Source organism: Sturnira hondurensis, unplaced genomic scaffold (assembly GCF_014824575.4).
Source record: "Sturnira hondurensis isolate 20B ecotype Veracruz unplaced genomic scaffold, ASM1482457v3 Scaffold0002638, whole genome shotgun sequence".
NCBI classification, from domain to species: domain Eukaryota; kingdom Metazoa; phylum Chordata; class Mammalia; order Chiroptera; family Phyllostomidae; genus Sturnira; species Sturnira hondurensis.
The window spans coordinates 8,279,804-8,306,371 of record NW_028075269.1 but is presented as its reverse complement, the minus strand read 5'-3'; the positions used below and the strand labels follow the sequence as shown (position 1 = coordinate 8,306,371).

The 26,568-nt window shown below is 39.5% G+C and overlaps 1 pseudogene; it reads left to right on the top strand.

The window, feature by feature from the left end:
* Positions 1-26,092, top strand: part of LOC118983194 (U1 small nuclear ribonucleoprotein C-like) — a 99,363-nt pseudogene extending 73,271 nt beyond the window's left edge.
* The last annotated feature ends 476 nt before the right edge of the window (positions 26,093-26,568 follow it).

Genomic DNA, 26,568 nt, shown 5'->3' with positions numbered 1-26,568 from the left:
CCTGGTTAAAACCTCTTTTCCAGGGAAAGCATAACATGTTTGTTCTTGGCCTTTTCTTCCTCAAATCTATCATTTCAATTTTCCTGAGGCTTCATGGGAGATATTATTGAACCAGGAGCCAAGAGACAAAATTGCAATCTGGTTGCGAACCAATTTTGGCTGTTGACTTTGCAGAAATCTATCAGCTCTCAGAGCCTCAAATTAGTAATCTTTTAAAACAAGGAGTCCGATCCTGATGTTCTCTTTGTTTTCTTCCATTCCTAGAGGTCTTTATGTCTCTCAGTCTTGATCACAACATCTCCTCTTGTCTGCAAACAGCACCAAACCTTATTCTTCAAGTAAAGCAGTGAAGATGTATTCCTATGCAAGTAACGGTATCTACTAACTATGGCCTAGACAGAAAAGACAATCATCTCAATGTAACAGGAAATCTGGAGGCATATTTGCAGAGTTCTGTGCAGCAGCTCAACGTTACTGTAACAAACCCAAGTTCTTTTTTTGTCCTCAGCATGTCAGGGTTTTACTCTCTGATGCCACTTGCTGATTATAATATGGCTGCAGAACCTTCCGGCATCGAAGGCCTCAGCAAGGATGAACCCAGAAGACATTACCCTAAGCGAAAAAAGCCAGGCAGGGAAAGAAAAGTACAGATGATCTCACCCACATGCAGAATCTACAAACGTCATACCTGAAAGAAGCGTGGAGTACAATGGTGGTTGCAGGTGGCTCGGGGTTGGAGGAGATGAGGAGATGCTGGCTAAAGGGTATACATTTTCAGTTATAATGTCATGATTAGGGTTTGATGATTCTAGTTGACAATACTGTATTGTATACCTGAAACTTGCTAAGAGTAGATTTTAAGTGCTCTCAGACACGCACTCGCAAAAAAGTAACTGAGAGGCGATGGGTTGTGGTAATCACTTCACAATGTATGTAAGTATATAAACTCATCATATTGTACACCTTAAACAAGATCATATTGTATAACCTAAATACACATGATTTTTGCTTGTCAATCATACCTCAATAATGTTGAGAATTTAAAATAAAAATTTTTAATGAAAAGCCATGGCTACGAAAACAGTAAGTCTCTCCCCAAAATTTCCAGCCAGGAAGGAGAAACTGGAAAGGGGGCTCTCCAATTATCAGGAAGTAGAAGTTACCCAGAGGCCTACTGGTGGGCTGAATAATGACCACCATATCCAGGTCTCAGTCCCCACAACCTGTAAATGGCACTTTAGATAGTAAAGGGACTTGACAGATGTGATGAGATAAGAGTTTTAAAAAGGGAGATTATTCTGCAATACCTGGGTGGACCCTGAATGTAATCACAATTTTTCTTATTGGAGGGAGGCTGAGGGAGGTTTCACACAGAAGGGAAGTAAGTAGGTGACGCAGTGACTGGCCGGGGGTTGTGGTGAGGTGAGGAAGGAATCACAAACCAAGAACGCAGGTGGCCTCCAGAAGCTAGAAAAGGCAAGGAGACTGATTCTGTTCTAAAGTCACCTGAAGGAACAGCCCTGTTTACACTTCAACTTTATCCCAATAAAACTGATTTTGGACCTCTGGCCTCCAGAACTTTAAATGAACACATTTGTGCACTAAGGCACTAAGTTTGCGGTAATTTGCTATAGCAGCAGGAGGAAACTAAGACAAGCCCTCACCGTACTTTTCTTTACATCTGATTGGCCAGATACAGTCTATATATAAGCTATTCCTCAACACAAAGGAGACCGAGATAATAAGTAACTGGCAAACAGAAAGAAAATAGACAGGCTTGTATTAGAGTTATTTTGCTTCATCCCCTGGGGGTGGGTACCTAGCTAGCCTCAAACCAATTACAATTCTGTAACCATGGAAATAAGGTCTATCATATCAAAGTTTGAGGAAATTTATGAACTTGGAGATTATTTCTCAACTTTGAGATTATTGTGATATTTAATCACAATATTGGTTAAGTGCCTACTGACTCGGTTTAAAACTTCAGTGACTTGTACAGTTCTCCTTGGCCTAACCTCTGCTTATCTTTCCAAGCTATCTCCCATCACTCTCTAGGAAGCCAGCCTTACTGGTTTTTCAGCTTTTGTTACAAATTAGTCTTTCTTCCTCAAAGTCGCCCCACCATGTATTCCATTTGCTTTCCGTAAAACTTCCCCCACCCATCTCCAGCCATAGCTATACTCTTTGTTTAGCTGAATTCTACTGACTTTCCTTTCTCAGCATAAACAGCAATTCCTCAACAACGTTTACACTGACCACCTTGGACTGGGTTGGCAAGATGTTACATGTTCAGGTATCATCTTCTATGTAATACTGAATCAGACTGAAAATGATCCGTTTGATGTTTTATTCTACACTGGGCCAGGGTACCCCCTGGTCTTAACAATAAAAGTACATTCTTTGGGTGGGGAAGGAGAGGGGCACTGCTAGAAAAGAAGGTCAGCCCTGTTGGCTGGTGGGGGAGCAACATATAAAGAAGGCAACACAACTCTTTCCTATCTGTCTCACTGTTGTGGCCTGAATGTTTCCCTTCAACATTCAACATGAGGCTGAAATCCTAATGTCTCTTCTGATGCTATTGGAGGGGATAAGAAGGTGCTTGTATCATGAAGGCAGAGTCCTTGTGAGTGGTATCAGGGATTTATGAAACAGGCCCCAGAAAGCTTGCTGGCCAAATATATGTTTTGGTCTGTGTTCCTGATTCCTGGCACAGAGCTTCTAAAAGCCTGTCATTTCCTAAGTATAAGAGTGCTCGGAGCATCTTTTGGTCTAATATTTAGTCTTACCCCAGTGCCCGACACAGGGCTCCTAAATCCCTTGGAATCCCCTGAGTGATGGGAGTGGCTTTTGTCCTATTCATGGTGGGTTCCTGAATAGCTTCAGAATGGCAGCTGGTCACCAAAAAGACCAGTCTGTGGTTGGGAGCTTGGAATTTTCAACTCTGTTGCCTATCCTTCAGGGTGGGGGGAGGGGCTGGAAATTGAGTTCATGAATGGCCATACCTGTGAAACAGAGCCTCCATTAAAATTGCAAAAGCACAAGGTTTAGGGAGAATGCATCCATGCACGGGCATGGTGGAGCACTCCAGCTCCTTGGGGACAGAGGCTCCTGTGCTTGGGACCATTCCAGACCTCGTCCTGTGTGTCTCTTCTTTCTGGTAGTTCATCTGCATCCTTTACCACACCCTTTATTATATAATAAACTGGTAAACTTCAGTGTTTTCCTGAGCTCAGTGAGCTCTTCTAGCAAATAATTCAATCCAAGGAGAGGGGGTGATGGGAACCTCTGGTTTATAGCCAAGTCAAACCGAAGTTGCGAATGACCTGAAGACCTACTTGTGATTGCGTCTGAAGTGGGGGCAGTCTCGTGGGACTGAGTCTGTAACCTGTGGAGGCTGTGTCAACTCTGTTAGCATCGGAATTGAATTAAATTGTAAGAGAATTTCTTGCTATGGGGGGAAAGCCCACATATCTGGCATCAGAAGTGCTGTGAGTGTGGCCGTAGAGTGAGGGTAAAGGAGAAACCCAGAAGTGAGTTTTTCCTTTACACACCCCTTTCACCAACTAAAGACACACTGAGAAGTCAACCATTATTAACCAGCAAAAAGGCCCTCATCAGAACAAGACTATGCTGTGACCTTAATCTTGGACTTCCCAGCATCAAGAAATCTCAGAAATGAATTTCTGCTGTTGAAACATCCCAGACTGTGGTATTTTGTGATAGCAACCCAAACAGATTAAGGCCTCACTGCGTGAGCACTATTTCCATTGTGTATTGAACTGTCTAATTCTGGATTTGAACTGCTTTCTTTCACATCTTTTTATTATAGTGCCCACAAGCCTGTCCATATATTACCTTAAAATTGTTGCAAAGGAGCCACTCAAAGAGAGTGAACTAACAGCCAAGGTGTTGAAAACTGCTCCCTCTACTCAAGTAATCAAAGCTCATCTGCTTTATTGACCACTGCACACACAGAGCCAGGCACAAAGTATTCTCCAGAGAAATGAGATTTGTTGAGTAACAGCACCAAGCTAAGTGCTGGAGCTATATAAGTAAATGAGACAAAAACCTTGCCAACAAGGTGGTCACACCCATCTAATTTCACTGTCTTGTGCTTCCTAAAATTTGGTCCACCAACCACTTGCATCAGAATCACCTGTAGGGCTTACGTAAGAGGAATATTCTTGGGCCCGACCATAAACCTACTGAGTAAAACTTTTTGGGGGGAGTAATACTCCTGGTAATTTTTGGCCAACAAGAACCATTGCCAAGAATTGCAAATAAAAATAAGTAGTTCTATTTTTTCCAGCTAAGAATTTTTTTTTTTTGCTCTATGTGCTAGTTTCTAATTATTTTAAAGCATCACACAGACACCGGCTCTCTCTCCCACGTATGTTTGGCACAATGCTTCACACACCTCTTACTCAATTGGATGTTGTATCAGCTGACCTATTCCAGGATCTTCCTCTATTTGTCCATACAGTTTTAAAACTAACACTCCGTTTATGCTACAGGGTAGCTCGTACTTGGGGAATTGTGCTTCATCTAATTTCTTACAATTAATGAACACATGCTATCAGTTTTAATGATGTTATCTCAGGCCTGGATTTTGGTATAAATTATTTATCCTACTACTTTAATGGCAAACAGTCACCAAGGCAAGCTTAAGGCAGTAATTTCATATGTGTATTGGTTACAGGTTAATTATTTAGGAGATACAGCCAGCTTTGCAATAATGAACTCTCCTAGGCAGACCCCATAAAACACATTCTTCAGCTTAAAAAAAAAAGAAGTTTAATGTTTGGAGTTTCTCATGCTGAGATTTATATAACATCTGAGTTGTGCTGAGATTTTGGGTAGAAACAAGGGATGTAGACACCAAGCAAAAGACAAGGAAGACACCAGGACGCAGAAAAAAAGAGCAAAATCTTTATATGAAAGTTCTGAAAATTAGTTGTGGCTTAAGTCAAAGAATTATGGGTTTTGAAAAACAAAATGCAAAAATTTTAGAGCATGGGACATATTTTTAAACTCTTATAAATCCCTCTATTTTTAATATATAGAGTTAATATTTATAGTATCTTATGCTCAATTCAAATCATTCATTTATTTTATTATAATAGGTAGGGGAAAAAACCACCTTGATACAACAGTGGTTCTTAAACCTCTCTGAAGTGACGCTGGGTTACAGTGAGTCTTCCACAGACATGTGCCGAAGTCTGATGACTTTGGAAAATGGTGCTTATTACAAAGTGGGATATATATGAGGAGATCAAAGGAGGAATTGAACAGCTTATGCAGTGTAGTGTTTTGCAGAATAAAAATCATGAAAAGTAAAAGATGCAATGTTAAGCCACAACCGTTGAAAGTTGTAGATTTACTTGAAAAGCTTGAGAAGCTTGTCTCCTGGCTGTACCAACCAGTGGGCTAACATCCCTCACAAATAGCAACGCAAAGCTGAAGTGCTGCCCAAGAACACAGTGATGGTGATAGGTACAAGTAAGTGCCTTCAAATATGCTGAAAAAACATATGTTCAAAAGTCAAAAAGTGCAGACTCCCTTTTTGATAACAGTTATGGCACAGACATGCTTAAGTATTTTGGGACGCAGAAGAGGAATCCTTATTCTGTTTGGATTTATTGATAGAAGGCCTTCCTTGAGGACTTGCAATCGTGAAGAATATAATGCAATCTATGTGGGTGATTAGTTCCTTTCCCCAAATAACTCTGAAAATAGTGAGCAGAACATCAGGCCATTCCACTGAGAAGAGAATGAACAATGTGCTGAGGAGAATAAGGGATCTCTTCTCTAATGGTCAGAGATCCAACACCCACACCACTTGTATGTCCACACCACCTTCATCTGTCTGCCCTGCAGAGTACTTAGGCATATACTCCCTTGCATTCCAAAACTAGGAGAGGTATTAGATTAGCCGGTCAACATTTCACCTCTGCAAACCTGGGTTCATTTAAGCAGTGTGTGAAATGTGAACTTTTCAACAGATGCCAATATAAATCCCAAAGCTCTCATTTCTATTTCACTCCCGTACCCCGCAATCAGGAAATCCTCTTAGTTCTTCTCTCCCAATGAGCATCCCAATGAGACACTTTTCTTCCTTGTTCCTTTGTTCCACCCAACATTTAGATTTAATCTCTGCCCTGTGAACCCTTCTTTAAACACCCAACAGCCATTCACGCCTCCATCCCTGTCACTCACACGTGCGGAGGTTTCTGTGAAGGTCTGAAAGAGTCTCCTTTTTCTCAGGAGCAACTGATGAGCCCCGCAGTTTTTAACATATCTTTGGAGCTTTCTTATATACATGTATTACTTTAGTTTTGGGGTTTTGGGGAGGATTTTGTGCTCATGGACAAATGGATATTTTTCAGGGACTAATTAACAGATCAGAAAAGTAAACTATTATTTCATTTCTGTTTTCTAAGGATCTCTTATTGTGATTCACGATAGTATTAACTATATAATTTTCCCATCCCTTGAAATAACACCAAGTTTTATCTCCTGGTAATTTAAATATCCTAGAATGGGTGGTAGGATCACATAATATTTTAGCATTTATGTAATTTTAGACCTGTAATTTTAGAATAAATACGATCCTTTGATGAGCTACTGTTGGCCTGAGAGGAAGAGTTTCAGCCCATTTCTTCAGAGGAGCTAGGATCTGGTTTCAGCATGAACACCTGGAAAAAATGCCTTTGTTTTTGCTGTTCTTTAGTGTATTCAGTTTAAATTATAAATGTATACATTTCCCATGAGATGTGATAAAATAATTTTCATTTGAATAAGAAATGTATCTTTTTAACATGACTTCTTTCTGAATGGCCCTTTTACTTCAAAAAAGTGAATTACTATCGAGAGCGCAGACTCATTCATTTGCGGTACATACAACGAACTCATTGTATGAGTGTCAAACGGAGTGTCAAACTCATTTTCACTGGGGGCCACGTCACCCTCACCGGTCACCTTCAAAGGGCAGAATGTAATTTCAGCTTCTTAATAGTTAAGGAGTAGTTACATTTGTACAGTCCTAAAATTACATTCAGCCCTTCGAAGACAACCAGGAGGCTGATGTGGCCCCCAGTGAAAATGAGATTGACACCCAAACTCTAAAACATAAAGGACTTGACTTCTGGTTTCTGGTGTGGCGTGGAAGTAGATTAAAAGTCTCTGTCCTAACAAGCAACAAATAAATAACTAAACAAGTCTTCTTAGATTTGTCAGAGAACCAAAAATTGGTGAGGCAGATAGGCAGATGCAGAGAATCCTAACTTCCTAGAGAAGAAACTTTGAAGCAGAAACCTACATAGAACCAATATCCACGTGGGAAGCCTCAGCTCTCATTGACACGTTGCTGGAGGCTCGGTGTGCACAGCCTGAGAGAGGATAACTCTGAAAGGGCCCGGTTGTAAAGAGACCTTCACATTTTTGTGAGTTTTACCTCTGGTAACTTGAATGGGTCTTTACAGTCAGTAGCAGGGAAAAATCCTCTGTGTTTGTAACAAGGGGAGGGGACAGGGGACCATTTTGGGCTCTGCCAGGGCATTCTTGCCTTCTAATCAAGGCCCGTCCTCAGAAGAAACTGTTTCACCAGAGCACAGACTGTTGGAGACCCATCAGATCCTGAGGGAAAGAGGAAAAGACCCAACCCCTCCTAGCCTTCCACGTAGGAGAAGGGACGTATGGAGATGACCTCCTTCAGCCACAGCCCTCTGTGCCTCATGTGTGTGTGTTGGGGAGGGGCCACTTAGGGACTTGGAGGCACTAGTGAAGTTCACAGTCTAGGGCCACAGGCTTATTGAACTTTGGGACGTACTCATGGGACTGCAGAGGCTTTCTCCCCACGTTCCACCTCACTGCACTACTAAAGGCCTGTTTTATCCAGTACATCACGTCTGCCTTACAGCCAAAACGTGCAAGGCACACAAAAAGACAATAAACAAACAAAGCAAAAAAAAAAAAAAAGCCCAATCAAATAAAAATCCTACGGTGTAAGAATTCCAAACAAGCATCAACACTAAAGATAAAAAATGGCAAAGAACGTTGGAGTTATCAGACTAGAAATTATTTTTAAAATGATGATTAATGTGCTAATACTTTAACAGAGAATGTAGACAATATGCAAGAAAAGATGGATTGGTTATACAAGCAGAGGTGGAAATTCTAAGAAAGAATTAAAAGGGAATGTTAGATGTCAGAAGCCCTGTAACAGAAATAAAGAATGCCTTTTATGGGCTCTTCAGTAGACTGGACACCGCGGAGGAGTTTCTGTGCTTGAGGATATGACATTGGAAACTGTCAAAAGTGAAAAAGGAAAAGAAAAAAGACTAAAAGAAAAAATGCAATATTTAAGAACTGTGAGACAACTACAAAAGATAAAACAGATATACTAATACATGTAAATGGAATGCCAGAGGAGAAGAAAGATAGAGAGGGAAAGAAGTGATATTTGAATAACAATGGCTGAGGATTTTGCTAAATTAATGTCAGGCACCAAACCAAAGATCCAGAAAGCACAGAGAACATCATGCAGGATAAATGCTAAAAAACTACATGTAGGCACATCACATGAAAACTTTAGAAAATCAAAAATAAAACTAAATTTGAAAAAAGACAGAGGAACAAAAATACCTACAGAAGAGCAAAGGAAACAATTACATCTGACCTCTCAGAAAACAAGAAAGCTGGAAGAGAGTGAGTGGAATGTTTAAAGTGTTAAGAGATTAAAAACTACTCACCTGGAATTCTGTAGTCTGCAAAATGATCCTTCAAAAGTAAAGGGAAAATAAAGATTTTCTCCCAAAAAAATGAGTTAATTTGTTGCCATTAGACCTGCCTGGAAAGAAAAGTTAAAAGAAGTTCTTCAGAGAAGATGAAAATGCTAAGTCAGAAACTTGGCTCTATATAAACAAACGGAGAACCCTGGAAAATGAATAAGAGAAAGTAAAACAAAGCTTTTTCTTATCCTTAATTGAGCTATCAGATAACCACTTGTTCAAAATAGTAGCAAAAATGTATTCATTTATGTATGCATATGTGCTTGTGTATGCTTACATGTATGTGCAATGAATGACAGCAATGATATCAGAGATAGGAAGGAGAAATAAGATATATTTTTCTTATTATAAAGCACTTACATTATACGTGAAGCAATACAGTGTCATTTGAAACTAGACTTGGATTAGTTGTAAATATATCTTGCAAACTACTGCAACATCTAACAAAAATTAAAAATAAAAGAAATACAATTGCTATACCAAGAAAGGAAAGAAAATGGAATCATTAAATGTTCAACTAAAGCCATAAATGGTAGAAAAAATAGAGGAAGACAAAAATAGAAACAAAGAACAATGGCACCAAATAGAAAAGAGTAGCAAATATGCTAGTTACTAATCCAACTATATCAACAATCATCTTAAATGGCAATTGTCTAAATTCACTGCTTAAAAGAAAAGAAAGGTTGTCAAAGTAGATTACAAAAATCTACTTAACTATATGTTATCTACGAAAACTCATTGTAAGTATAAAGACACAAATAGATTAAAGGTAAATAGATAAAGAAAGATATACCATGCCAACACTGATTAAAAGAAAGCAGGAGTGGCTACATTAACTTCAGATGGAGCAAAGTCATTATCAAAGTTCAGAGCAAGGGAGGTTATCAAAGATAAAGAGGGTCATTACATATGATAAAGAGGTCAATACTCCAAGAAGACATAGCAATCCTTAATGTGCATGTGCCTAACAACAGAGCATCAAAGTACATTAGGCAAAAATTAATAGAACTGCAAATAAAAAAAGATGAATTCACTATTCGAGTGGGAGACTTCAACACTCCTCTGTCAGAAATGGACAGACCCAATAGGAAGAAAATCAGTAAGGACGTAGTAAACTTACCAGCACCATCAGTCAACAGGATATAATGATTTAATTGACATCTCTAGACAACTTCCTCCAACAAGGGCAGGATACACACTCTTTTCAAGCTCTCATCAACTATTTGTCAAGAAGTATCACATTGTTTGACATGAAGCACATCTTAACAAATGTAAAGGGTGATAAATTGTACGACACCTGCCCCAAAATATTTAGAGCTTAAACAACACACTTCAACTCATACATGGGTCAAATTAAAAAATGTCGAGAGAAACTTTTAAATGTTTTTAACTAAATGAAATGAAAAATACAATTTGTTAAATTTATGTGCAATGTAGTGCTTAAAGGGACATTTATAACATTAACTCTCTATTTTAGAAAGGAAAGAGTCTACTAAAATGAATAATCTAAGTTTTCATTAGAGGAAAATAGAAAAAGAAAAATGAATTAAATTCAAAGCAAGCAGAACAGAAAATAATAAAAATTAGAACATAAATCACTTTGAAAACGGGAATCAATATTGAAAATCAATGAAACCAAAAGCTGGTTCATGGAAAAGAGCAATAAATTTCTGTAACCCTTTAGGCAGGCTAACTAACATAAAAGACATAAATTACTAAAATCAGGAATGACAGAGGGAAGGTTAATAAAGATTCCACGGACATTAAAAGAATACTTTAAAAAAACTCTATGCCAACAAATTTGATAAACTAGATGAAATGGGCCAATTTCTTGAAAGGCACTATTTACAAAAACACACAAGAAGAAATAGACAGTCTGAAAAATCCTATATTCAAGACACTGAGTCATTTATTAATAACCATTTGATTCAGTAGTCATACTCCTTGGTATTTACGTAAAAGAATTGAAAACTTACGTGCATGCAAAAACCCGCATATAGATGTTTATAACTGCTTTATTCCAAACAGCCAAAACGTGGAAGCAACCTTCAGTAGGTACATGGATAAATAACATTTTAGACAATGGAACATTATTTAGCACTTAAAAAAAAATTAGCCCTGGCTGGTGTAGCTCAGTGGATTGAGCACAGGCCTGCGAACCAGAGGATCACAGTTCGATTCCCAGTCAGGGCACATGCCTGGGTTGCAGGCTGGTTCCCTGCAGGCCAACTCCCAGCAGGGGACGCACAAAAGGCAACCATACATTGATGTTTCTCTCCCTCTCTCCTTCCCCTCTAAAGATACATAAATAAATAAAATCTTACAAAAAGGCAATACAAAAGTGAATTAAATATTTAAAAAAAACATTATTTAGCACTTAAAAAAAAGACAGAAGAAGCCAATCTGAAACGCTACATACTACATGATTCCAACTGTATGACTTTTTGAAAAAGGCAAAACCATGGAGACAATTAAAGATTAGTGGTGGCTGTGAGTTAGGAGGGGAGGAGGGGTGGACTGCCAGGGCACAGAGGGATTTTAGGGCAATGAAACTATTCTGCACTATATACCATTCTACTACTATGGTGAATGCACATCACTGCACATTAGTCAAGACCCATAGAATGTACACCATAGAGGGTAAACCTCAATGTAAACCAGGGACGCGGGGAGATGATGAGGTACAAACGTGTTTTGATTGTGACAAATGCACCTCGCTGATGGGAGATGCTGATTGTCAGGGAGGTCGTGCATCTGTGGGAACAGTGAGAATATGGGGACCCTCTGGATATCCTGCTCCATTTTGTCATGAACCTAAAACTGCTCTGAGAAATAGACTTTACTAATTTGGGAGGAAAACAAGCAATTGACTCACCCACGGACACAGGCCAGAGCAACTGTTTGGAGCTGGAGCTCCGGTTCCTCAGCCCAGCCATTTCCCGTTATAGCAAACTCCCATTTTTCTGTGAGTTTTTCTGGTTTCTTATCCTGAAAACATAGATAAAACATTTGTCATGCGCCCTCTTCTTTGTAGAATATGACTTATTCGTTCATAACTGAACCATGATTCCCCAAGTGTTTTCTAGTTATATATAAAAATATTAAATTATTTGGGAAATTATGATTCTCTCTCTATGTATATATATATATATATAATTCATATAGAGAAAATATGAATCAGGCTCATTTGCACAGCAGGGTTTTCCTGAGGCTGCATCTTCGTAGTTCAGGAGCGCTCAGTTCAAGCACCCTCTTCCTCTTCTCGGCCTATGTCATACTTCTTCTCAGGTGCATGTTGTCTTCGAGGCTTCAAGTAGGTCGTTTCCATGCCAAGAGTTGTTCAGTGCCATAAATTTTAATTTCTTGATTATCTGTTCAAGCATAATCTGTATTTCATTAGTACTACTTATTTCCCCCTAGAGAAAACTACAGACAGCTTACATCTGTTTCTCATGGTCTGGTATAAATAATGATGATAAACTGTACATATGAAAAGACAGCGTACTGTTTCAAAATATTTTCTAGAAAAGTCTTGTCAATTCAAACTCTTTTTTACTGGAGTTAACACTCTATCTTTTATCTTAGTTGCAACAGGAGTAGTGAAAAAATATTCTGAATGAGTATTATTTCCTATCTCCCATATCCAGACACTACAGACTATTTCTATGAGGAAGTTAGTTAATGGAAATGCCTGGTTATTATAAAAGGCTCCAAAATTCTTTCAACTGAGATTTTTAAGAATTAAACTAACCTGTACCTTAACGCAAGAGCATCGTTATGCTGAAACCTGAGAAAATGGGCTGAACAGAAATTCTGTCACTTAACATTCTTCCAGATCTAAACACACACAAAAAAAATTAAAATTGAATTAATATTTTAATTAAAAAACACGAGATAAAACACATTCGATATAATTCCCTTTTGAGAAACATGAGCTGTATCATTTTAGTGTATGCTTTAAAATGGCAGTTTGTAGGAATATAAAGGGTAGAGGAAATACACAAAATTAAAAATAAGGAACTTGGTTTGTTTTTAATCCCCTCAAAAACCATTAGTTTGGTCATAAAGTATAGAATCAAGAAACTATCTGAGGAATATTATCGGCGGGGGTGGAGGGGTACTGGAAACGAAAAAGTCCCGAGGACTGTCTAGTTTTGTTTTCCAGGCTTCTTTTTCCTGAGACTCAGAAAATCAGGAGAACATCATAAGTTACCTCAGTAGAGGAGGGAAGAGGAGTTGCTAGGTTTTATGTTTTGTTTGTTTTGGCTTGGCTTGTCCTGTTAGAAGCATCTTGAGTAAGGTGTTTCACCTGAGATAGTATCCAACCAAGAATTAAAATTGCATCAGTCATTTATTCAATCATCCATCCATCTATTCATTCATTCATTCATTCATTTATTCAACAGAACATCTATTTGAAGAAATGGCAACTAAGCCGAGTTGTACAGGATGAGAAGCAAGAGCAAAAGCATTCCAGGAAAAGGAAATATCGTATGCAAAGCACTTATAGGTATAAAAATTTTGAGGAGGAAAAGATCAATATCACTAAATGACAAAGTCTGAAATAGAAAATTGACAGCAATGTAGTGAGGAACATAAGCAGAAACCCTTGCATGTAAGGCCTTGAAAGCCTTCAGAAGAAGTCTGAATAATTTTTAGAGCTATTCAGAAGGGTTTATGACAAAGGGAAAACAACTGATACATATTTTAAGTTTAGTGTTGTCTCTGTGCAATGGATGGAATACAGCAGTGGTTCCCAATGGAGGGTGCCTTTGTCCTTGAGGGGCATCTGGCAGTGTCTACAGACACTTTAGTTTATGTAATTGGGAGGAAGGGTGCGGGGATTGCTGTTAGCATCAGTGGGACGAGTCCAGGAATGCTGCTACACGCTCTGTTTAATGCACAGGACAGCACTCCCTCCCCTGCCCCAATCCGCAACGAAGTATTGTTCTGCCCAAAATGTTCATAGTGCTGAGTTGAGAAACCTTAGGTTCAAGGAGGCAACCAAGGACTCAGGAAAATTCGTGACTATTTCAGTGATCTCGGTAAGAAATAGGGATGCTTAGGATGTTGGTAGTGAAGTGGAGATAATTGGTTAGATTCCAGATATAATTTAGAGAGAAAGTGATGGAACTAGCCTTCTACCATTGGTAATGGCAGCTTAGATCATTCACACCGTTACTGAAGACTATTAATACAGGTGAGCTACAGGTTTTGTTTTAACCTCTAGAGATATCCAAACAGATAACAAATAAGTTCGAAATTAGTGGGCTAAGATCAAAAGAAGGTGGAAATCCAGAGCTGTGGGCCCAATACTTGAGGTTATTTTTGCCCTGTATTTTCCCAAGACAGGAGGTCCAGAAACTAAATTTTTTTTTAACATCCTCAAAAAGCTTAGGGAATAACACTCAGAGTCTAAAGTTTGGCAAGAGTGGGAGCTCTGCCGAGCCATCCCCACCCCAGCCTGGGACTCTGAAGGGCTGCATTATTAGAGTTCAGTGAGTTGGAAACAAATCGGCGTTTACACAGATGGCACCAGCTACCAGTCATCTGGGAGACCCCGAAAACTTTCAGGCATGGAAATTGGATTAGAATGATCTTTAATTGCTCATGTACAGGTGTGCAAGTCAAAAGAATATCCTCTCTAGAGAAAGAAAATGTCCTTCACATTCTTTTTTTTTTTAAACAAATGCTGTTTCAAGCCCAGCATAAAATCAGGTCAGATTAGATACACGAGAATACAAAACCAGCAGATGTAAAAGCCAACAGAAATAGCCCAACCAACACTCTCACCCCTGGCATTTTCAATTACAAACTATTAATCAACTATGAAATTCCATCTCAATAATTTCAAATAGGGAGTCAAAAACTTAAAAAGTGACAAAACAGACTTGAGTAGAAACAAAATAGAAATTCAATAATGTAAAACTACAACATCAAAAATTAAGAATTCGATGAACAGTTGACTTGGCTGAAGGGATAATTACTGAACTGGAAGAAAATAACCGTAATAAAGCCAGGAAAGACAAAAGGGCAGACACTGCAGAAGAGAGCGTAAGTGACATAGAATAGACAGGGAGACATTTCCTATATTCTTAGCTGCTGTCAGGAGAATAGGAAAGAGATAATAAACAGAAGCAACATGTAAAGAGAAAATAACTAGGAAATTTTCAAATCTGTTGAAAGATGTCAATCCACAAATTCAAAAAGCTCAACTAAGCTTAAGAGGATAAATGAAAATACTTCACGGCTAAACACATCCCCAAAGACAAAACAAAAGTCACAATTCAAGGAGGGATGCCATTCACAGGGATGGTGAACACTGGGGAAGAATCAATGAAATGTAAGAATCGAATCCTTCCAGTATGATACAGCTGGATAATACTAAAATGTTTTGCTAAATCAGCAGCATCACCAAATAACACAAAACAAATTTTTTATTGAACTAAAAGGATGCCCCAAGTGAGACTGTATGTCCCTTCTAAGTGCTCTCCTAACACATTAGCACTTATCACACATTATTATAGTCATTCTTCGCTTGCTATAGACTAAGCACTTTGAAAGTAGGAATAATCTCTTTCATTTATTATCCTCAGACCCATGACTGGCAAAGAGAAGAGTCCCAATACGTTCTCTTTATGTCCCTTGTATCACTTACAAATAGTATTTTAGTTTCTAGGAACAAAGTCCTAAAATATGAGTAACTTGAACAAGACCCATATTTACTTTTATCTCATGTAAAATTTAAAGCAGGCAGACTCAGGCTAGTAAAACAGCTACAACTTTCACAAATTTACCAGGCTTTCTCTATCTTTCTTCTTCTACGCTTCAAGTCAGTTCATGACTACAAGATGGTCACTGCAGCTCCACCCATCACATCTGCACTCTGGGCATGAAAAACAAAGAAGAGCAAATAGAGTGTTCTGGTCCACTAAGTGAGTCCCCTCTAAAGAGCTTTTCTGGAAACACCGTGTTTGGAACTTTTACTGCCTACCAGAGTCCTGTCCGCAATTTCCTGTCTCTACTCCCCTCTATTCCCCTAGTTTGAGACCTGTTCTGCATCTCTTCCTAATCCTAGGAGACTGGTAAAGTCACTTCCTCTATTAAGGGAAACTTGTTTCCAGACTTTTAAGGAAGGAAAGAGAATGCGTTTTCTCAGAAAAAATGTTATCAGGGGTGATTACATTGTATAGTATGTTTGTGTTAAGTTGATAACTATTAAATGGTTTTCTCTGGCCTAAATGGAGACCTCGAACACCATTTATAACTTGCTTAAATTAGGAAAGTTACTTCTGATTACGTATACTTGCCCTAGAAGCAAATTTCTGAAACACAAGCATTTGTTAGGAGGTGTTAACATTGTTGGGTTTGCTGGAAATTTGGCAATGCCCAAGGTAGTGGCCAACACACTTTTGAATACTTGTTCATAGTTTACTTCTCCCCCATGCTTTATTATCTTTCTTGCTATTCTCTGATTGAAATGTGCTTGTTCTGTTTTGTTTATTTTGTTTTGTTTTTAGCCAAGGACATAATTGTGTCCCTCTTATAATCTGAAACATTATTTTTTTCTCTTCAGACACAACAGGAAATGATTTTCTGGTATCTTGAGTGTGGCACGGACCCAAACTTAGGTTTCATGTTGGAGATCTCAGCTGGCAGTTAAAATGACACCTGTGACATTTTGCATATTTCATCTGGTAAAGCCAGAAGTGACATGTTAGCCTTTGAAATCAACCTACATATTCTAAGTAGTTCTGTCTTGAAGCCGTGATGAATGAGTATTGGTTTCCTTGTGATAATGTCCTGGAAAATTTTAGGAATTATTTGAGATATTGCTAATCCTAGATATTATCAAGTGACCTGACATAGAACCTTCCGTATTTATGATGTTATTTTTAACTTCATGATTATGGCTCATTATCAGCTAGTAAAATCTTTGGTTTCATGTTTGATAGTGTAGTGAGTACAGATGTTAAACATGTAAGGGCTTGCAGAGCTGTCCGTCTTCTTCGCTCCCATCAGAGGTGGGTGTACAATAGAGCTTATGGTTCTTAAACCTCAGGGCCCACCTCTTCTAACGCACCAAGGGAAAATCCTGACTACTCTTCAAAATTTGTAATTATATATTCTTTTTGGAAATAGAGATTAAACATGTCCCAGATAATGTGGCCATTTCCTAACTTTTCCCCTCCTAACTCTCATNGCTTGCAGAGCTGTCCGTCTTCTTCGCTCCCATCAGAGGTGGGTGTACAATAGAGCTTATGGTTCTTAAACCTCAGGGCCCACCTCTTCTAACGCACCAAGGGAAAATCCTGACTACTCTTCAAAATTTGTAATTATATATTCTTTTTGGAAATAGAGATTAAACATGTCCCAGATAATGTGGCCATTTCCTAACTTTTCCCCTCCCAGCTCTCATTATATCTATGTTCGCTTTCTTTCTCAAATTCCCTTCAACTCCCAGCTCATCAAATGAAACCAGGATCCCAGATCAGGTGAGCTGGGGACATTGTGATTCCACCTAGCAAGGAGCGAAAAACGAATAAAGTGTTACCTTCGTGAAAACTTTCTTTACGATCGGAATCACAATCTCACATTATTTCCGGAGTCCAGGCAGTGACAAATGAATGCAAAAGGATAGGGGAGGACCAGAACAACCGCAAGGGCTCATGCCCAGGTTGAAGTGAGGAACTGGTCATCATCGCCAGCCAACTGTGGCATGAAGTTGAGTTCACTAGGGCCAGATCTTCTTTATTTTTTAAGAGAAACTGAAAATATAATTTTTGCCAAATTAAACATGAACTTTTTTATTTTTAAAGGTATATTGAAAGAATTTTAACACATCTCTGAGCAAAGCAAGTCATATCCAAGAGATGTATTGAATACCTGGGATGCCAGTTTATAACATTTGTTTATAGAAAATATGTATAACTCAAAAAAATTATAGCCAAGTTCTTTTCAAAAAATTTGGTCTTTCTTTTCCCAAAATCCAAATCAAGAGAAAGAAAAGGCCCTGGCTGATGTAGCTCAGTGGATTGAGCACAGGCCTACAAACCAAAGGATCGAGGTTCCATTCCTAGTCAGGGCACATGCCTGAGTTGCAGACCAGTTCCCAGTAGGCGATGCATGAGAGGCAACCATACATGGATATTTCTCTCCCTCTCTTCTTCCCTTCCCCTCTAAAGATAAATAAATAAAATCTTTAAAAATAATTTTTAAAAAGAGGCCCTCGCTGGTGTAGCTCAGTGGATTGAGCACGGGCCTGAGAACCAGAGGATCTCGGTTCGATTCCCAGTCAGGGCACATGCCTGGGTTGCAGGCTGGTTCCCTGCAGGCCAACTCTCAGCAGGGGATGCACGAAAGGCAACTATACATTGGTGTTTCTCTCCCTCTCCTTCCTCTCTAAAAAATAAATAAATAAGTAAATAAAATCTTTTAAAAAATTTAAAACAAGAAAGAAAAGGATACAGCCACCCCAAGAAGTCTCTGTCCAAGCTCTGTTAGAGGTTGATAATTATTTATTATAATAAAAATAGATTTAAAAAATCAGGTTTTTAGTCAAGCACATCACCGGTGCTGCTGTATAAAAGTAAGAGCAATGAGGCCAAGGAAGCACAGGAGGACAACAAATAAGGAACTAGGTGGAATACTGTGATGATAGAACAGCTAACAGATATTGAGTCCTTGGCATGTGCCAGACACTATGTTTTCATCACTCAGACAAGTAGTCAACAAGCCTGTGTTAGGCCAGGCACTGTTCTGTGTGCTGGAACACAGCAATGATGGAGTAGGACCCTGCCTTAGAGTCCAGTAGAGGGAGATAGAAAATAAACTTATAAGAGAGAGAGAGAGGAGGTGATTTCAAGTGCTCTGTAAGGAAGTAGAGATTGACTAATGTAGGGGAGATAAGAGTGTTCAAAAGGGGTCCAGGAAGACCTCTCTAAGGAAGTGGCTTTGAGTAAAGACGTGACTTAGGAGAAGAAGGCAGTCAGGAAGCAAAATTTAGGTAGTGTGTTCCAGGTGCAAAGAACAAATGCTAATGGTTCTGAGATGGTTGCAAGTTTGGCGGATTGGAGGGATGGAAGTGAGGCCAGGGTGAGCAGAGCCAGGAAAGTGAAAGGAGTGAGCTCAGAGAGGAGGCAGGACCGCTCTGGCCTCATAGACCATGATCCGAGAGTTGGCGACTCATCCAGCATGGGCCAGGAAGCCACTGAGAGTTTTAAGCAGGGCCTGGTATGTTTGACTTCAGCATTAAGATCACTCTGGCCGGTCACAGGAGGATGATGTACTGATATGAAGGCTGAGCTGACGGAGGGCTGGACTAGACAGATTGTGGCAGTGCTGATGGTGACACACGGGCAGATTGTTTAACCTATTTCTTTGTAATGGACTAGGCATGTGGTCTGAAGGCAAGACCCAAGACAAGGATGATATCTTAATTTGGAACTCACAGGAGCTGCCAGGCCACCACCTCCGTGACCTTGACCCTTAGCACTCACCCTCAACCACCCCTTACACACCAGCACCACTCCCCAGCCGCCGCCACCCTCTGCTGGAGCTGCTTCCGGGCAGCAAGCAACTGAGAGTTACTAGAGTATTTCTCTGTACCAACCAGTTTGGAAGAATTTTAACAACTGATACAGACATGCCAGTTCATACCAGCCAAATATTAATCTTAGACTAAGAAGTTTGAAATCTAACTCATTAGTCAAAAAGCCTCAGTATCAATTTCTGGCCAGGGGAAGGGCATGATCAAAGTAGAGTTTCTAGAAGGCTGAACTGGCAGTCGTTTGCAGGATGAGTTAGAGAATGGAAGGGGAAACTGGAGGCAGGGCGATCAATTAACAGGTTATTCCAGAAGAAGCACAGGATCAGGTGAGAAGAACACATAAATTCCCCAAAGGATTTTGCTGGGAAAGTTAGACCTTGGCTTGATAGGCAGAAGATAATTCCTTCCCCCTTTAAATTGATTTCCCAGAGCTTCGTTTTGTTGTTGAGGGTGCCAAGGGAATATATCGCCATCACCTACATGCCCTGCAGATTAAATGATAAAATTACTATCCCTGATTCCTCTTTCTTGAAGGAATGACCTTTCGAAGCCTGTGGTATGGGCAAGGCTGGATCAGGAGTTCCTGGGGTAACTTGGTTCTTTCCAAAGACAGGGTCTAAGTACGAATCTTTGACATGTTGCTGAAACTGGGGAGAGGGAGAAAGCCACACATGAGGAGCATGCGAAGATCCTTGAAAATCGCCTTCCTATACATATCTTTGCTTCTTTCTGTCCTAAGAGAACAATTGCAGCAAAGAGGAATCAGGGGACGGAGGACATAATAGTAACAGCTGAACAATTGGTGAATGTAGGTGACGGTATGCATAAGCGTTGCACTGTTTTGAAACTTCTGTAGAATTGAAATACAGGGGTACCTCAGTACTCGTCGTGAATTCTGAAATGAATTCATGACAAGTGCCTGAACCAATGAATACCGAGCGATGAAGCATTTTCTCTTGCGGGGTGGTGTGGTGACTTATACAAGTTCTCACCAGTGCGATGAGTCTCAAGCAAGAAACGAGTTCTGAAACATTTTCTTCCTGTCCAAAGATGACGAGTAGAGGATTTGACAAGTTCTGAAGCCAATGGCTACTGAGGTATTATTGTATTTAAAAATAAAACATAAGGGTAAATAATTTGCTAGTTTGCTAATTGTTCTTTTGGGGAATGAGCTGACATTTGGGTTTTCGTAGCGATAATTTTAATGAGTTACTTAATTTTCACTTGCAGAGGTCTCTCTACAGTTTAAATGATGAAATGAACCCCATATATCTAAATCAAAGGGCCAAGGTCTTAAGTATTTCCTTTATTCTTATTATTTTAATTTCCTTCATTACTACTATGCAAACAAGGGACCTTGGTATGGCTGTGAAGTTTCCTGGGAGAAAAAGCTACCGATGCTTCTCTTTGCTATTCGGGTTGACACCAAAAGTACTCAGATAAATCAATAGATATTTTGCATTATCTATTTACGATTTGTTTGTTTGGGTCCACAATAATCCTGAAAGTCTCTGCTGTGTCAAACAAATCGGATACATTCAAGAATGTCAGAGAACACTTTAAACTCAGTCCATCACTTCAAAGTGGGGGAAAGAAGGGGAAGGGGCAAATGAAGGACCACGAACACAGGACTCCTGGGCATGGACAATGGCGGGCATTGCCTGTGGGACTGTGGGGGAGGGGATGGGGGGACAATGGGGAAAAAGACAGGACAACTGTAACTGAACAACAATAAAAAAAGAAAACATAGAAATGGATGATCTCAGACTATTTCAAGAGTTAAGAAATAAAATGTTTTCAAATTAATAAATTATCTTTGTTGTTTGGAAAAAATACGATCAGGGTGTAAAAATGTTCAAATCCTCATGGCTTCTGTTAACTGGAGTGAATTCCAGGCTAACTCCAGTTATTGTTAGAATCCAGAAATAATATCGTTGCTTTGTGCTTTATTCATATCTTAAAATAATAGGTTGAACCATATAAAAATTGGCATTTTGTAGAGAAAAACAGTTAAATTAAATATTGACAATTTCCTATGGTTCTCCCTATGAACATCAACGTATTTCTCATAACGTTGACATCGGATAAAAATGCGATTCATATTATCTAATATATATTGTTTCCTCCCTGATGAAATCTCATAGCTTACACAGACACGAAGACTTACAGTTTATAGAATCTTAGGACATGTACCCAAATTAGCTGCTAGAATAAATACTAATTCTCATGTAAATTCACAAGTGGCAAAGTTCAGCGAGTAGCATCCAAAGTTTTGTATTTTGTCTCATCTCTAGTCAAGCAGCAATGGGAGGAAAACCCAAGTGACTCAGGTTAGCTGGCAGACGTGGCACAGCCTGTACAAACCCGACACAGTTTGTGAATCCTACATGCTATTTGAGCACCTCTGCCATGGGTCCCCATGGTTATCAAAGTGTGGCACTTCCTTGCCAGTAAGATGCCAACCCCACTGAGCAGGCTGGGAGTTCACGAAGTAGTGCTGTCTGCTGGGCAACCTACATCTTCCCCTTTCATTTCTTCTTGAATTACAGCTTCCAATAACCTCTGACAGGTGAAAAATCACTCCTAGAATTCCCTTACTCTTTCTTTTGAACAAGTGGATATTTTCAATTTAACATGTATCATACTTAAATGCCAAATCCTGGACGTACCACATGATGCAATAGAGCATAGATTATCCGAACTGCTCTGCTAAGTGCCATTAAAAAAAGTCTGTGAATAATTCTCATCATTTGGCCCACTTACAACATGGGAATATTTTTTCCTTGACACAGAAAATGTATTTTTTCTCCAATGATTAGTGTTCCCCTTGGATATTTCTCATTCATATCTTTAATATTGCAGTTCTGAGAACTACAGTTTTTCTAGAAACAGGAAGTTACATAGATTTTTTTTTAAACCAGACTCTCTTAACAGAAAATACCATATTGGAGCTTTAATACAACATAACTGCTTTTTCTATCACCACATCAAAACTGTACTGGCAAAAATGAAGGAGAAACGGAGAACTGGGGTTCTTTGCTTATTGAATCCACATAACAGTTTTCCAGGTGCTTCAAAAGTTCACTATTCGGTCAATAAAGATGTTTTTGTTTTTTGGCATAAAACCCACATACTTCCTAACGTTATGTAAGTATCCCAATACTTACAAGCAGAGGAGAAAAGAAATTGGAATTTAGACATGCGTGGGGGAGAGAGATGCGAAGTAGAAAAATAGCACGAGGAAGGCAATAAACACTCAGGTCACGATAAGGAGGCTTCTGGAGAAATCCTTCTGGCTGCCAGTTCTCAGGCTTCACACCAGCAGGGAGCATGGTATGGTAGCGGACACCCTGGTTGCTCATGTCCCACTCCTGGGTCCAAATTCTACTTACATTTGAGTCGTCTTAAGTAAGTTGTTTGCCCTCTGTGCTCCAGTTTACTTGTCAATAAAATGGATGTAAGAATAGCATGCATAGGATTGGTTAAGAGGATTAAATGTAATATCCCAAGTAAAACACTTAGATTCTAATTGCCAACAAATGTTAACTATGAATGCTATAGCTATATCTTAGTAATTTCTTTTCTAGCCTTCACAGCAGAATTCTCCCAAACATACACACACAAAATCATAATCCTTGGCAACAGTCTTGAAAAAGAAGTCTAAAGCATGATTAGGATTAAGCCCTGGCTGGTGTGGCTCAGTTGGCTGGAGTGTTGTCCCATAACCAGGAAGGCTGTGGGTTCTATTCCCCATCAGGGCACATATCAATACCTAGAAATGCAGATTCTATTCGCAGTCCCAGAGCATATGATCCCCATTCTGGGCCTGAGCAAGAGGTAACCAATCAATGCTTCTCTCCGTCATTGCTTCTCTCTCGCGTTGATGTTTCTCCCTCCCTTCCTCTCTCTCTGGAAGCAATGAAAAAACGTCCTTGGGTGTGGATTTATAAAAAAAAAACTATATGGATTCAGATGAATTCAAACAAATATGCTAATTGAATCAAATGACGGAACGGCTATTGTATCTTCATTAGATGGGCCTGCAGCGGTGTAATGTGCTATGGTGGAAAGACAGCAAACTTATAACCAGGTAAGGCCAGCTTTACATGTGTGGCTTTGAGCAACTCATTCACTCTGCCCAGGGCTCAGTTTTCTGACTTCTAGAATAGAGACAATGGCACCTCCATTGTAAGATGGCTGTCAAAAAAGCAATAATGAGGCAGGTGCTAGGCACCCCTTACACTCTTAATAAATGGCAACTCTCCAATTGTTCTTTTAAAAAAATATTTTATTGTTGTTCAAGTATAGTCGTCTGCATCTTCCCTCCACCCCAGCCATCCCCACCTCCCTCCCCTGATTTCACCCCTCCCTTGGTTTTGTCCATGTGTCCTTTATAGTTGTTCCTGAAAACCCTTCCCCCTTTCCCCCCATTATTATCTCCCACCTCCTCTCTGGTCACTGTCAGATTGTTCTTAACTTCAGTGGCAGGGAGCTTACTGGATACAGAAAGACCAAAATATCCGGCACTTTAACACATGGCAGATGCAATTCAACAAACCTTCACACTGGCTTCGAGATCCAACTTAGAATGCTTTTGACGTAAAGTAATATTTTTAATTTACTCAAAGTTTATTTTGGTTACCCTGCATTTTCTCTTATTGTCTCAGACATTTAAACTTTGCAAATCTAAGAAATTTGACACTCTTAAATGAGATTCTAAAAATCCACCCCTAACTACATTCTCCTTTACTACTACTTACTGAACCTTTACTATGCATCCTAAGCTCGGACCTTGCGGCAGACCCGAACCGAGTACCTCGGTACTCGGGTGATCTTAGACACCATAATATTAAAATGCAAAAGCAACAGTTGAATTTCAGGGATGTGAAATAAATTACCTATAAAGCTAGTTAAATATAGTGCTAATATTATTAATTATAATTTTTGTGCCAAGTTCAAGGTGCATTACATATATGTGTTATTAATTCTCAAACTATCCCCTGAGTCAAATATTATCCTAATCTTTACTTTATACATGAGAAAACTGAGATTTGGGGTTGCGACAGTCCAATTAGCAGCTGCTAGACACATGTTGTTATGTAAATTAATTTAAATAAAATGTAATGTTCAGTTCCTCAGTTGCACGGACCACATTTCAAGAGCTCAGTAGTGGTTACCACATTGTTCACCTCAAATTATAGAACATAAGACATCATTACAGGAAGTTCTGGTAAATGTTGCTGCCTTAAAGTCTACGTAATCATCTAAGTTAGTACAGGTAGCATATAGTAAGACCAGGACTCAAATCCAGGTGACGTGGCTGCTAAATATGTCTTCTTAAACCTTCAGGCCAAAGCTAGAAACAAGATTTCCCAATATTCACATCAAAGTTTTCTCCACCGTCCACTGTTTCTTCTTAAGCACATCATTTCCTTGGTGAATTGTTGGGTTGGCCAAAAAGTTTGTTACATGTTTTTCATAAAAGAATTTTTTTATTTTCACCAATAACTTTATTGATGTGGATATTGTGAGTATGTTGGCTATCTCCCAGTATTGGCTTCTAGTAGGTAGAGGCCAGGGGTGCTGCTAAACATTTTCCAATGTTTAAGACAGCCCCAAGGCAAAGAATTATTTGGCCAAAATATCAATAGTACCAAGAACCTTCACAAACCACTTTTGACATGTTTGATCAGTCACAGCACCTTCTCCATGCATTGCACAAATCTTTTGTGTGTGTTTCAGTTTTATTTTTACCTGTCTTGAAATAATAAAGCATAACACAACAAGAAATATTGTGCTTCTTCTTCCATCTTCAATATTAAAATGGCTGCACAAAAATCAGCCTATTTTGATATTTTTTAAAAAACGCAGGCTGATATTACAACTGTTACAGTTCAATCTAACAAAATTGTTTGGGATGAAGTTAATGACAACTAAGCACTCACTACTAGAGCCATAGTTATGGAAGAAATGTAATGGACTTTTCGGCCAACCTATGCTTCATGGTCACATAGCATTGGTAGCTCATGAAACCAGAATTTTCCAAACCTCTGGCCCTTGTGTATCCCTTTATGATTATTCGTACACCTACACACAGACTCTACTTGTACTTACTTAATTTTTGACATTTACTCACATTTTTATTTGAATCTATCTATTAAAATTACATTACCACGGTGAATGGTTTATCTCTATTACTTGCCTTCTATTTATAAAAATAAATACAGTGGAATCAAAATATTTTACGATATTCCCCCCCCAATACCGAGACACTTTCACTTCAATATAGGGAGGTCTTTGTGGCTGAGTGGCCTGCAGAACAACGTGCTCCAGTTTTGCTGTGACTTCTGCGAATCGGACCTCACCCAGGACTCTCCATCTGCGAGGAGGACACACTGCAGTGAAAGGCCACTCTCAGAAACGGAGGGAAGAGCAGGCTCAGAGCCTGAGTGTGGAAACAACCGCAGCACTTCAGCAAGGACAGCCACCTCCTACTCCGTTCTCTGCCTCTCCTCCCGCTGGGGCGACAATTCCACCTCGCCCTGGTGTGATGCCAGCACCCTATATCGAGGCCCCTCCCATGATGCCAATGATGGGTCCTCCTCCTGGGATGATGCCAGTGGGACCTGCTCCTGGAATGAAGCCACCTATGGGAGGGCACATGCCAAGGATGCCTGGGCCCCCAGTGATGAGGCCTCCTGCCCGTCCCGTGGTGGTGCCCACGCCGCCAGGAATGACTGGATCAGACAGATAAGAGAGGGGAGCCTGTTTCTGTCAGTTTTATATTCCTCGTTCTACTTCACCAGGAGAGTGTGGTGCTGAGATTCTGGATGTTTTCTAACAGCGTGACAAGGAAGACTCACTCCCTCTTCCTATCAAAGAGAAAACACTTTTGGAGGGGAGTGGCGGGACCAAAAAATGTTCATTTGTACTGTGAAATATGAAAATAAAATCGTAAACTCTGTGGGCTAAAAATGTGTTCCCTTTTCCCTCCCTTCTGTGCTTATTTGTTATGAAGGAGAGGAACCATCTCAGTTGTGTTTCTCTAGCGTATTCCCTCTTCGGCATGCCTCCGCATGACATTCTTTTTCCTTAGCTATAGAGCAGGTCCCTTTGGGCACCCTGTCTTTATTGAGTAAACTCTGGTGCAGGGCTTTGGTAAATATGACACTTGCAAAGCTTTGGTTAAGTAAAATAATAAACAGCACAGTTGGTGAAAATAAATAACTA